The 13990-nt window shown below is 40.6% G+C and overlaps 1 protein-coding gene across 1 annotated transcript in view; it reads left to right on the top strand.

Annotated features, from left to right (window-relative positions):
• The first annotated feature begins 5697 nt into the window (after positions 1–5697).
• The window catches only part of CALCRL (calcitonin receptor like receptor), a 65643-nt gene continuing 57350 nt past the window's right edge, over positions 5698–13990 (top strand). The window contains exon 1 of the mRNA XM_054381506.1: positions 5698–5890. The gene's annotated coding sequence lies outside the window, so the exon portion shown is untranslated. The remainder of the gene's footprint in view (positions 5891–13990) is intronic.

Here is a 13990-nt window from a genome sequence, read left to right as displayed (position 1 = left end):
CAAGTGTGCAGAGAGCACATGGTTTAAACTGCTCCCAGATCTTTCCATTCGTAGCATTGCAGCTGCTTTAGCAGAGCTGTGTAGATGGCCTCCAAAAGCAGGTATTGCTTCTAGGCCCCAGTAGTTATGGGAGAGGCAGGACTTAGCAGTGGGCTGAGAACCCCATTAATTCCAGCTACCTTGTTTCTACATTGACAGTGGCTTGTGTCTGCCTGGCTAGGAATGCAGGTGAACGTGCAAACATCTGCTCCTTTTCTTGAATAAATTTAATGATAAAGGTGGTAAAAATAGCTAGCATTTCATTCTTATTTATAACAATTTCCCATGGGCTGCTAGTATTAAAATTCAGGTACCTGCCAGAATTGTGTGAGGTACTTTGGAGTGGCAACCAAGCTGAGGTAGACTTGGCTTGGCTAGGCTCGCAGCTTGGTTTCTCCAGCAGCTCAAGGACTCAGTAGGGACACTGCATCTATGGTTTCAGAGTAAAGCAAAAAAGAAAGTGTCAAGTGCTAGGTAAATCAGATATTTATAATAATAGCCACCTTCTGTCCCTGATGTCTGCAAAGTGTCCTACACACTGTTGAAATCTTTTTACAAAGAAACATGGTATTCCCCTAGGATGAATCTGAGGTATTTGTCCTTGTTTTCTGGAGCTTTCATGTAAAGAGAAGAAAACTCATTCTTTAGCAGCTAGATTGCAAGATTCCGGAAGCTCTGGGGTTTATATGGGGATCTTTATTACTGGTGACAATGTTTCTTTAAGGAGAATTTTTATTTGGCATCAAGCCCAAATAAAGATGATGGGGACAGAACTGTTCTAGAGGCAGTGTCCTTTGCTCAGCTGTGACTAGAGCCCTGAACCTGGTGCTGATTTCAGTTGTGACAGGACTCTGAGTGGAGCTTTGCAAGGGTTGGAAGGAACGGGAAGGGGTTTGCTTAACCTGTTTCTTAAAGCAGTCCCACTAAGAACACTAACACAAGGATTTGTATGCTCTCTAAGTTTTATTAGATCATAAACTAGAACAATTAACTTCCTATGACAATATTCTGAATAAGATAATAGAAATGTTAGATCTGAAAGAATAGATGCATGTGTCACTTCATATCTCTCCTTTAGGCTCCCTCTTGGTCCAGCAATTTGTCCCTGGCTGCCTGGATTCAAAACCAACATCCTGGAAGTCTAGGAAAAAGATCATCCTTTCTGTCCCTGCAGAAACCTGGCTGTGTGGCTGCTCCCCTTTTTTCTAAGTCTCCTGCTTGCTGAGCTATCCTGCAAACTAACAAGAGTGTCTCCACTGAGAGAGTATTCTTTTCTCCCAGAACTCTGTAGCTAGGACAGGACTAACAGGTAATTCCTCCACACTCTCCCATCCCCTGCTTACACTATACTAGAGAAACTTCTCGTGCAGTGATTAAACAAATGATCCATTTCAGGGATCTCTTACATCATTGTTGAAATGGAAAAAGACCTCTAGCATCTCAGCAGTACCTCTGATTCAATGGACTAAGAAAACATTGCGAAGTGTTTCATCTTCTAGGCTCCTTACTTAGTGCAATAAGAAGTCTGGAGTGTTGTAGACTGTATAAAAACTGCTCTGATTATAATCAAGATGTGTCTGCTGGGTTTGGCCACTATAACAGTTACCCAGCTTTCTTCTTGTCTCAGTTTCATGTAGTTCTAAAGTGCATTGAATTAGTTTTTCCCATAAAAAGTCCAAACTGCAGTGTGATCTGTTCTGATCTTCATCAGCTCTGCAAGAAGTTTCTTTTGTGTCCTTCTTGTTTTCATTCATGTCTCCCCAATATCTGCAGAACAACCAAAAGCAGAAAAAAGAAAAAAAAAGCTCTCTGCATTTCTCAAAGATAACTAAAGGGTGAATGTAGAAGGGGGGAGGGAGGGTGGGGGCTGGTAGTTAAGCCACAGCACAAGGAAAAAATAGGGAACCAGATGGCAGAATGGTGGAGAGGTCAGAAAATGAAGCTATGCCAAGGTGGGACAGTGACTGCATGTTCTAACTGGAGTCCATTCATCCAGTCATTTCCTTCCAGAACCTGCCCTTGTTGCTGTGGAGGAAACATGGAGGGTGCCATGAAATTTCTCACTTCGTCAGATGGGAGCCAACAAGCTGAAGCAATTTTACAGAGGTTTGAAGAGTTCCCACTTATTACCTGATGTGCAATAACTCGTTATGTACCTTTAGTTGATAGGAGACAAAATGTCTCTGAGAAATACTTATTATTCATTCTTTTTTTTCTCACATTTTTACTGATTTTTCTCTGATTTCCTCACTTTTCTCCTTTTCACTTTCTTTCCCTGCTTCTCTTCTCTTTCCAGTTTAAGCCAGCATCTCTTCCTCCAACCCATCTACCATTTCAAAGGCTTGTTTACGTTTTGAGAAAGACTTCACCTTTCTAGATTGTATCTTTCAGACATATTAAAGCAGACATAAGGATTATGGAATCATGGAATGGTGTGGATTAGAAGGAACCTTTAAAGGTCCAACCCCCTTGTAGTGATCAGGGGCATTTTCAACTAGATCAGGTTGCTTGGAACCCCATCCAACCTGACCTGGAAGGTTTCCAGGGATAGGGCTTCTGCCATTTCTCTGGGCAATCTCGGTCACTGCCTCACCACCCTCAGAGTAAAACATTTTTTCCTTACATCTAGTTTAAATGTCCCTTTTGTGGTTTAAAACTATCAGTCCTTGGCCTGTGGCCTGTTTTTCATTCACCTTAGAGGTTAATTATGTTTCAGAACTGATTGGTTGCTGTGGTATCACCTGGAGCAAGGACCAGGTTGCAGTGAAGTGGCAGATACATTTGTGGCTTTTGTTTACACCTGAGCTCTCAGTAATTTATTCATAGGCAACACGTGCAAGCAGGTCCCTTGGCATTGCTTCTCCTGCAATCTCCTGTCACGTTGCAAGTCACTTATCCAGGTTTTATTTTTCACATGAGTATCTTATCACCGCCTGTGCGTGTGCTGGCCATGCTGGCCGAAGGGGACGATGACGTACGCATAAGCTGTTGGGCGTGCTCTCGGGGTACGGTGGTCGCCCACGCCAGTGGGACTCGGGCAGCACCCGGCGGGGGACTACGGGACGCAGGCGGGCGCATAGAGGCTCCTGCGCGCCAGGGGGCAGCACCGCGCCGGCCGCCGCCGAAGGGCGACGCCGCGCCCGAGGCGCAGGTGTGAGGCGGCGGCGGGACGGGGCAATGGAGTGGCCAGCGCGGGGCACCGCCGGAAAGAGCTCTGCAGCGAACGGGACCGCGAAACACAGCAACTCGGCTGCCTTGGTCATGACCGAGAGCCGGCGCTGCTGTGCTGCGCTGCCGGACCAGGAGGAGAATTTGGGGAAAAAACAGTCCCTGGCCAGGGAAGAGACGTTTGTCACAGCGGTAGCCCATCATGAGGAGTCACGTTATTTGCAAAACCATATCTGGCCTTGAACTTCTCAGATCAAAATTCGGGGTAAGTCGTGGAATTAGTTTTTTTTTTTTTTTTCCCCATTGCCTGGTTTTAAGCTGCCTTTGGATAAAGCAGAGTTAGCTGTTCTCACATAGATGCCTTCAGAACTGCTGACGCCCACGCTGTTAATAACCAAGGCAGCCTGTATTGGTGTAATTTACACCAATACAAGGGACAGCTGAAGTAGTGTGGGGGCCTTCTGCGTCTTTGAAGTGCAAATTACACCAGCTGAGAAGTCTGAATTACCTGTAGAGTAGGAGTAAGAAAGTTCCAACCACAGCTAAATAAGCAGACTATAAGACTTTTAAATGGAAATAAAATAAACCCCAAAACCCCTTATAACTCCTCTGCATTTGATATGCCAGATCAAACATGTAATAAATATCTCTAGCTAATTCAGGTGCCTGTCTCAGAATGCGTGTTGGCTAGAATACATGGATTCTTTTCTAGGTTACAGTGTGAAACATTCCATCATGTGAGAGTCCCCAGAACTAGTCTAAAATAGAACTCGTCTAAAATAATGCAACCAGATTCACTTCTGGTGAAATTCCTCTACCTGAGATGGCACCATTTATTTCAAGGAAGTTAATTTCCATCACTGTTCAGAATCAGAGCTAAACCCAGGTTTATATCTGTTTACATTGCCTAGAAGTTTAGAGTGCCAGTTCTTAGTTCTTCACTGATTATAAGACTCAAACGTTCTCCTGTTGATGTAAGATCCTATATGCACGAACACTCATGTGTGCCAATTAAAGTCATAGGCCTGCTCTTTTAGTGACCCTAGAGTGTGATTTCACGACTCATACTGTCCAGTGGCTCTCTTCCAATTTTTCCTGACTCTGTCTTGGAGCTGGGGTTTTGGTGTGGGTTTTGTTGGTTGGTTGGATGGGTTTTTTTCTTTCTTTTTGTGTGTTTTTTTTTTTTTTTTTGTGGTGTTTTTTGCTTAGTTTTGAATTTCTTGCTATTTTCAGTTTTGATGAAAAGATTTTCAGTGGCCAGATGAATTCCCTCATCCAGTTCGCAATATGTTTTACAAACGTTTCTGCTGGTAAAAAGAGTGGATGGGGTAGTAAGAAGGAAACAAAGCACTTTTATCTTGTTTCATGAGCAAATTCAGTAGTTGTAATTTTCATGAGCAATTACAAGGTAATAATCTTTTTGAGATCCTTAGGGCCTTCTATGAGGAGTATTGGTGTTACAGGTGTCAGTTTAATGCTTCATGAACTTCTGTTCAACATAGTATCGCTGTATGCACACAGCAACTGTCTCTTGATGTAGAGAGCACAGGTATCAGCTTTACGAAGAGCAAGCGCTCTCAGAAAAACACTTTTAGGTCCTAATACAAAATTCTTTAGGACTGGTAGAGGGACTTCTATTAATTTTGATTTGTCTTTAGTTATGGAAGTTTTCAAACTGGGTGGCTGATGCCTGCGCTTTAAGTCACTGGTATTTAAACAAATGCAGTATCGAGTTGCATGCAGCAGTAGCAACATTCACACAGTTTTCCGTCTACCCCTGATAGTTTAATGATTATTATTTAAATACAGATTTTTTTTTCCCTCTTGCGTATGAAACAAAGTAGCACTTTGAATTATGCACTTGCTTGAACTTGAAGATGCAATTGAGACCTTTTAAGGCAGTCTTACGTTTGAAGAATAAAAGCGTTTCTCTGTGGAGCTTCTCAGCACTTGCAGGACGGGACACAGCGCTCCCCCTGCAGTCCCGGCCAGGGGTGGGTCGAGCCCATTAGATTAGGGAGGAACGCCGCTATGCTAAATGGTCTCTCAATAAAGATCCGAATGAATTTACTTCTCTTTCTTTAGCTTGGGTAGAATGAATCTCACTGGCTTTATAGGTGATAAGATAGGTCCCGTGGTCTCCTCCTTTCCAGTACAGTATTTACCGACTGGGTTCAGAGCGCTGGCCGTTACTGGTGGCGGAGGAGCTGCCGCCGGCCTGGTGCAAGGTGCGGGCAGGAGCTATGCTGCCGGAGAAGCGATGGCAAGCGGCAGGAGCGGGGCAGGTCCCCGCTGCTGCCTAGCAATGTCTGAGGCACCCAACGCACTGGGACACGCCGTGCGGGAGAGAAAAGTGAGGGCAGGCTGGCCGCGGGCGGGTCTGGGTGATGTCACAGGAAGCTCTGATGTTGAGCTGCTGCCGCTGCTCCGCGCCTACAATCGGACCCGCTCCCGGCGCTGCCCGCAGCCTCGGGGCCAGCTCTTCTGCCCTGCAGCCGCCCGCAGCCTCGGGGCCAGCTCCTCTGCCCTGCAGCCGCACAACTGGATTATTCCCGCCGGAAAGATCACGCTCTCCTGGGGCTCTCCTTTGACTGTGGAGGGAGGGAAACATCTCTTGTCTCCCTCACTGAAGGGGAATTCGGACTGATCTATCTGAAACCGTGCTCCTGCAAAACTCCGTTTGGTGAGTACTGGTCAAACCAGCCCCATTGTTTTACCGAAGAACGGTATTTCTGTGCTATCGGAATGCGGTTAGTTACCGCGTGTGTATGCTTTTGCCTTAGCTTTGGCGTGTGAGAAGGAATTTGCAGGGAGAAAGGGGTGAGGAAAAGCTTCGTTTATTTTTAGGGAGCGAAATACCGGGCTTGATTTTATAACTGGTGCTGTTCTAATATATCCTCGAGGAAGTAATACACGATAAACAGGTAGAAAAGAAGATAAAAACGTCCTAATCAGTACTTAAAGGATTCTGCCTAAAACCTCTTTATATTAGCTGACCAAATTTCTGTCTTTGCATCTGGAGAGAATTAGAGGCTGATTGGTTTGCAAAGGGTCCTTAAGGCTAATTCAATACAACTGCAGCTCTTTCGGGAGAGGCTGATTCAGGTGATAAAGTGGTGTAGATTTTCTTACTGAATATTCCTGTAATATCGCTGATGTGCTTGTACTGGAAAGAATCATACTGGAGTTATTTAATAATTAGGTTTTTGTGTTGTAATTATACAACTAAAAAGGTAAAGCTTCTGATTTGCTTGGACTTCACCGCTTGCTTGCTTGAAAGTTAGCTTGACTTTGAAGCTTTTGTACGCCTGTGGGGTTTACTAGGTTGAGTCTCTTCACACGCACACTGAAATGATTTATTGGAAAGTAGTTGGCCACTCATCCATTTACTTGAGAAACTATTGAACAGTGGGAAGTGTGTGATTCTGCCTCTCGACTGATACTGGAAGGCACAGTTAAGAGTCTTGCCACTTCAGCTTTACCAAGCAGATGAGGTATCCTCTGTTTTTACAAATACGGTCACATTGCTGCGATTGCCCCATCTAGTCAGTCGCTTCTGTGTGTAAGCAAGTGATCTGTACAACCAGTTTCTGAAGATTGATAAGAAGTAGTACAAGCTATAAATTGCATTCAGATTTGATCTGCACAATTTATTTAGTCATCCGTATGTTTTAAAAGGGCCCAGACTGAAAGAATAGTAAAAATACCTGCTCTTTTTTTTTTTTTTTTTTTTTTCTTGCTACCTTAATGTCTTGTGCCGGATACCCTGGGATGAGATTTGCCTGCTCTTAACAATTGTGCCAGTGCAGAATCTTTCCAATCACGTTAGGCATACTGAAGATCTTGTTATTTATTTACAGTAGTAAGGCATATAACAGTTTAAACCCATTCAGTGATGTGCTCAAGGCATGGTTGTTGAGCACTAAACCTGAGGTCCTTTCAGTGGATTAAAAGGAGGCACAGTAGATAGGGGTAAATATATGAATAAGACTGGATCTGAACCTATGTGTTTAGCTTCAAAATAGTCATGCTGCCATATTGTCTGAAATTCTCAATCAAAAATAATGATGTGTTCTCACAGTATTTACTTTGGTAGTCTGCTTAAACTGTCATTGACTTTACCACATACAGGAGCAATCCCAAAGTCTTTATCCAGCTTTGAGAATCTTCATCACAAAGGTTCTCAGTGATGTTAAGCAAAATGATGCTTCAAATTAAAAAAGTGTTGATGTTGGTTTAATGATAAATGCAGTAGGAACAAGTGTCCCTAGAAGTGTTTCAGCTAAATAATTTAGATTCTTATTTTAATGCTCTTCTCAAGTAACTGGTTTAGGTTGTCATGAAACTGCTCAAATGGCAAGTGCCAGGCTTCTATGTGTTTGTAGGTTTGATGTCAGAATGTACATTAGTTGCAGTTCAAGCAAAGGCAGTAGCAGGATATCGATGTAGAACGGTGTGACTGCACCTTTTAGTGGATCTGAACGCATAACATGCATTGCAAGTTCAATAATTTTGCCTTATTTATGTCCTGGCTACTTCAAATGTTACTGTACTCTTAATTCCTGACCAGCTGGAGTCTTGCTATGCAGTAAGAAATGAGGTGTTTGTCCTCTTGAATAGGCTTTTCCTGATACAATGCAACTGTTGAAATCTACTGAGAGCCAGTAGCAATTTTTCCACTGACTGTCAAAGGGCAAAATATTCCTTGATGTGGGTATTTTTCTGTTGAAGGAATTGTATGTACATCACCTATCCATCCATTTGAGTTCTTCAGCTGTATTTTGATAACTTGAATGGTTTTTTTAATGCTCAGGTTGAAAAATACGAAATCTGTAAGTCTCATTCTTGGTGACTAATGTCTTACCTGGCTAATAAAGGGGCCTGCTCTGGGATTGCAGTAGTGTTCTGTGGGCTGTCTGGGTATTGCCATTCACATTTAGACAAGGATCCATTAACAACAAAAATGAGGGAAGAAAGCACAGCAATACATTATTCTGTGTATTCAAATTAACCAGGTGTTTCCGAAAGCATTCCTAGCATGTGGAAGAGCTGGGTAGCACTGGGCCCCTGAGAGTCCACGAAATCATACAGATGAAAGATTCCAACCGGTCCAGTGCTCCTTTGGAAGGAACTATTACTATCAATATGTTTTCAATAATATGTACCCAGGGATATTTTTAAGGTATATATCTAGTTATTTCGATAGCAAATGCTGAACATAAGCTATTTATGAAGGCAACTGAACAAGTTTCTCCAATGAGAAGTGCATGTCTACAGTCAGGAAAACAAAACAATTTCTCTTTAAGAGGCTGTTCCCATCTGTTCCCTGCGCGTTTGTAATGTTCTTGATCTGCTAGCAAAATTCCTGCTGTGCCTGTGGTCAGCTGTCATTTCTATAGAGTGCATAGGCAATATGGGCATTACCCCAGTGCTATACTCACCTCTGTTCCGAAAGCATGTGTAGCTATGTTGTTTGGTTTCACTTCTAGTAGTTGGCTTGGTTAAGCTTTACACTTCTTAGAACAGTCCCTTAGTTGCTGTAGCTGTCCCATGTAACTATTCTGCCTGGGAATTATTTTGGTGTAGCAAATTGTCAGAGCTCTGGAATTGACTATAGCCTTGATGCCACTGTCAAGGAAGGAATGAATATGTCTGTTAACAAAACATATGTGAGTTGACAAACAACTTTTAAACAGTGACATAAATCTGGAAATGCATTTGTATACGTGCTTATGTGTTTCAGACAAATAATAATATAAAAATATATAGTACATTATTCCTATGTACAGTAGATGCACATCTGTATCATGCTGATCCTATTCCCAATGTATTAACTGAAGAGAGAACATGTACATTTTTAAGGAGACTTTCAAAGTAAATTAGTCTTAAACCTCATCCTTTGTTTAGTAAAATGAGTCATGAATGTTAATATTTTAAATTGAATACATTTGAATGTTGTTTCCTTTTCATGTTTAAAAAGGAGAAAGCTTCCCATGGATGTTCACAACCCATTTTTTTTCCTTTTTGTACTCGGTTTGGCAATTCTAGTGATTCCAGTTTAATACGCCTGCACAAAGAGCAGCAGAAATTAACTTAATGATTACCTGTTACCTTAATGGAGACTTCCACAGCTAGTGCAGTACAATATAAAGTCTTCTTAGTAAATTTGTTTCCATTAAAGCATCTAGTTTTAGCCATGTTTTTTGTCCCATTTCAGAATCTGGGCAAAACTGGAAGGCTAAATTTGCGCATTTTCAAAGTTTGTTTTCACAGCTATCTCTCATGCGTATCTGCTGTAGTCTCCCAGGCTTGTTTATACTGTTTACGTTTTCCCAGCAAAGTCATTCTTTTTCTGCCCTAATTCTATGCAGTGATATATGCTGTCCAAAAAAACCCCAAGTGATTTATTTAGAGTTGCCTTTCCTTGGAAAAATTGCATTTGAAATGGACTTAACTGAGTGTAATGCATTTAAGAAAGACTTTCCATGAGAGAAACAATTCAAGAGAGAAGAAAAACAAATGCTGGATTCTGAAATGGTACAAAATTTGCATGTGTCTCTAAAGCTGTTACATTTTGCTTACAGCATAGATGTCACTCAAGACTTTTCTGAGCAGTTTTGGCCACTATTAGGCTGTAGCTGACCATTAAGATACTAAATGTATTTTAGAAACAAAAGCAATGTTGTGTTTCTGGGTTTATGCCCAGATCCTGCAGGCTTTATTTGAAAAATATCCCAAAGAAAAATAGTGAGAGAGTTTTGTTTAATGAAGCCCAGACCATTCTGGCTTTCCATATAATATCAAGTGAAACACAGTGATTAATGATTTATTTTTATTTAAATTATGATGATGTTCAAAGCAGCTGCCTCACACACTGTGGTACAGCATCTGTTGTATTTAGACTGAATAGTAGTTCCTTATAACTATATAATCTTTTCCATGTATTCTTTGAAATTTCTCATCTTGAAAACTGCACAACCTTGATGCTTATATGGGCATAAAGCATCCCTCTTTGTATTACCATTTTGAATTTCCATCACTTTTTATCTCCCCTATCGCAGGGGTAAAATCTTGGCAATCAATTTCAGTAAGTTCAGTATTATTCTGGTACTGGTAGTGCTGGTAGAGTTTCATTAAAACAGATGTACTGAGAATGTTTGTTAACACCACAACTCATTTGGTTTAGGCTTCAATAATGTTGTTCATATAAATATCACCAGCAATTAATATATTTGTCTCCCAATGTTGTTCCACTAGATAGTTAAATTTAAATATAACTATTTCAGCAAGGAATGAGACATCACACTTTTTCTCTCTGTGGTTGCATCTATGTATTTATTTACTGCCCTAAACAGAGCAAAATGATACTGTGCAAGCTTTGATTACCAAAAGGGCACTCGTTTGCCGTGATGATCCTGCAGAGTTTTGTATGATGAGGTTATCTGCCCTTTTGTTTCTGTTAGCAAAATCCAGCAGGTGTCACTCTGGGGATTAAAGAAGGAATATTGCACAAACAGATAAATCCGTTTGGGAGATGAGATGTGAAATGTAGAAGTATTTATTTCCAAGATATTTTTCCAGGACAACTTTTTGACCACACATGTATTTTTAATTTGTAAGTTTCTCTTAATTATGTGATGTAATGGGCATATTCATCTTTCTGTGTATCCTGTTGAACATAAAAGCCACAGGACTTAGTACTGGACTGTACAATGATGAGTTTTACTCATAAGTAAGTGTTGTTTTTGAAACATAGGGAGCTGGGAATCAGTTGAATATTCTTTATGACATTAAGAAAGCTTTTGTCATCTCTGGGAACTAAAATTGCTCTTGTCAATAGAAATGCAGTTGCACATGTGGTTTCAGTCATGATGAATCCAAGGAAAAGCTCAGCATTAGGCTGTGTTTTTTGAAAGTGTCTACATACTGTTTTCCATTTGAATTAGCTGAAGTTGACGTGATAGGTGGCTAATTACACTAAGTCTTGCAGTAAAACTACTTGGTGAAGAGAAAGTTCTTTCCGTTGCGCTGAGCTGCTCATGTAAGGATGTACAAGGGGTACTTCATGGGAAAAAATAGAAGAAAGTTTTATCACGGAGTATTTCTTTAAGGAATGGCATAACGGTGTTTGTTGTGTTCTGGTGGATTTTTATATGAGTGTATAACTCTGTATTCTGTGGATTCCGTATTGCTTGGAATAGGAGATAGTCGTTAAAGACTTGTGGATTTTTAAAGGTGATTCTTGTTTATTTCCCATACTGTGTTAATTCCACCTCATACTGAAACAAATAGCAGGCAGCTTTGGAAGGCAATCTGCAAACACAAATCTCTTTTCAAATAGAAATAAGTGGCTTTTTATAAATGCCTGCATACATATATGTATTTTATATATACATGTGTCTCCTTTACTTTTTTTACGTGTGTACACATGTATATATACTTTTAAATTGTCTTCTTATAGAACTTGTAACCTCAGGCCACTTTAAACAATCCCATTTCCTTTCTCTCACTTTTTTTTCTCCTGTTTAAGCCTCCATCCTGTTCCGTTTTTTATTCTATTCAACTTCCTTTCCTGTGATGGCTCTGAATGAGTCACTTTGCCAGGCATTAAGAATATGGCTTGACAGTATTTCCAAAAGCTTATCCTACACTGGCTCAGGGAGAAGAAATTAACCTCTGCCTTATCCTTCCTCTCAAAGAGAAATGTCTGTCTTCACACGTCTAGTTTCTTGGAAGGGAGAGGTGGGGTGAGAACCCTTTCCATAAATGACCCTGTATGTAAATCCACTGTCCTCTTCCTTGAAGAGGAACAGCAGATGCATGTACTGTAAGAGTACCATGAGCTGTAACCTTTTTTTTATTTTTTAAAATGGATTTAGTATTTAGTTGGGAAAAAAAGTTAGTTTAGGCAAGGTCAGGAAAGCCAAAATCAAGATTCTTATGAATGTTCTTTAGGTACTCTTTGCCTGGCCACCATTCTGCATTATTATTTTTTTTATTGTGTTGCTTATTGCATAATAATACGTTGAAAAGACCACCAGGACTGTGCCTTTTTGCTCTGTAGCTAGCAGCAATTGGAAAAAGCACATGGTTAGCACTAAGGGGGCACTAAACTAAACTAAACTATAGCCTTTCTTGTGGTTGTCTGCATGCCAGTGTGGTGTGAGGTTTGGGGTTTTTTGTTAAGTTGCTTCTTTTTTCTTTTTCTCTTTTTTGGAAGCAATGGGTAAAGAGGGATTTTTATTTTTTTTAACGTTTCTAATCTGTGTGTGCATCAGAAAATCTTTTCTTCTGAAAGCAAACAGGGATATAATAGTCCTAGAGAGGAGTAACTTGAAGAACAAATACACAAATGAGAGTAGGGACTTTCATCAAGTTAAACCCTGCTATTGCAGTATTCTCCTTACTTCACAGAGTTGAGGAATATCTTTCTCCAGTAGATTTCACTAATGGGGTTCTGAAAGATTAATATCCCTTCCATTATTTTCTGCCTGTTATGTCATAAGTGTAATTAACGTAGACATGATTTATGCACCAGTGAGTAGAGTAGAAATAGAAAACTTGTTCATTTCTCTTTGCTATGACAGTATAGATTTTATAAAAAACAAATCTCATGGCTGTAATTGGAAGATGAAACGATTCTTTGTGGAGTGCATTACTGAGTAGTCATTTATATTTGTGTATGTTTAATTTCTCATACTGAAAAGACTTAATTTCTGACTCAAGGAGGTGATTTCAGGAGTCTTCAAATCTTGGCAATGTCATTCTTGGACTGATTATGTAAGTCACAGCATAATCTTAAAAGAGCTTTATGTTTCTCCAACCCTGCATGCTAGATGTGCTATCTCAGCATTTTCAGAGTTCTTAGGAAACTAGGCAGAGAAACATCATTCAGATGTTTTTAACTTTTTAGCATGAACCACTGGGGAAGCTTCTGGGCCGACGTCTTTTTCCTTTGTTGTTGTTTTGTTGTTTTGTTTTGTTTTTCTCCCTCAAGTATTTCAGTAGAGTTTCTTCCCTAGAGAAGGTCTCTCTTCTAAAAACAATGCATGCAATCCAAGAGTAGAATTCAGCTAATGTAGTTTAACTGGACGCTTTTTATTTAGAGCTACAGAGATAAAATAGTCTGCTGACAAGCTAAGCTTTTCCTAGAGTCACATTACAGCCCAGTGAAGGACATGGCAGTAATTCAGGGTTTGTTGGAAGGATGGCAAAATACTTAGGCTGTCTTTGCGGGGGCACTGGGGTACCAGAGCCTGTCAGTGTATGCTGCTATCAGCAAAATTAGGCGTGTGCAGTTTGGAAGAAGCCAGCATCAAAAAAAGCCCATATACGAAGCAGAGCGCAGGGACCTATGGCAATAAGCTTTCTAAGTCAGATTGGAGAAGGGGAGAAAAGATACTGTCGAAATGTTTTCTTCACTAAAGACAGACTGACATGACAGACAGTAACTCAGCTTCCTCAAGGAATGCACATTTGCCAAACCACAGCATTCAAAAATAGCATTATACCATGCAGGAGCGTGGGACTTTTTAAGCCAGAGGTTTGTTTTATTTAATTTTTACAATTTTTGTAGCCCTTGTGTGCCCTGGGTTTCTAAGATTTTATATTCCAACATTTGCAGCTTTTAGACAGGACAGTTGTCCAACTCCTCATTTCTTTAGCAGTAAGTAACAGTAAGTCTGGTAGCACAGAAGCAAGGGAGGTAAAGAGATGGAAGGAATGACAGATGCACAAAGGAAAAAACACATGAATCTCTGTAAGTAGTTCCCATAGGAAAGTA

This window comes from Indicator indicator, chromosome 5, assembly GCF_027791375.1.
Source record: "Indicator indicator isolate 239-I01 chromosome 5, UM_Iind_1.1, whole genome shotgun sequence".
Taxonomy (NCBI): domain Eukaryota; kingdom Metazoa; phylum Chordata; class Aves; order Piciformes; family Indicatoridae; genus Indicator; species Indicator indicator.
The sequence above is the reverse complement of the archived record's forward strand: the minus strand, read 5'-3'. Positions and strand labels throughout refer to the sequence as shown.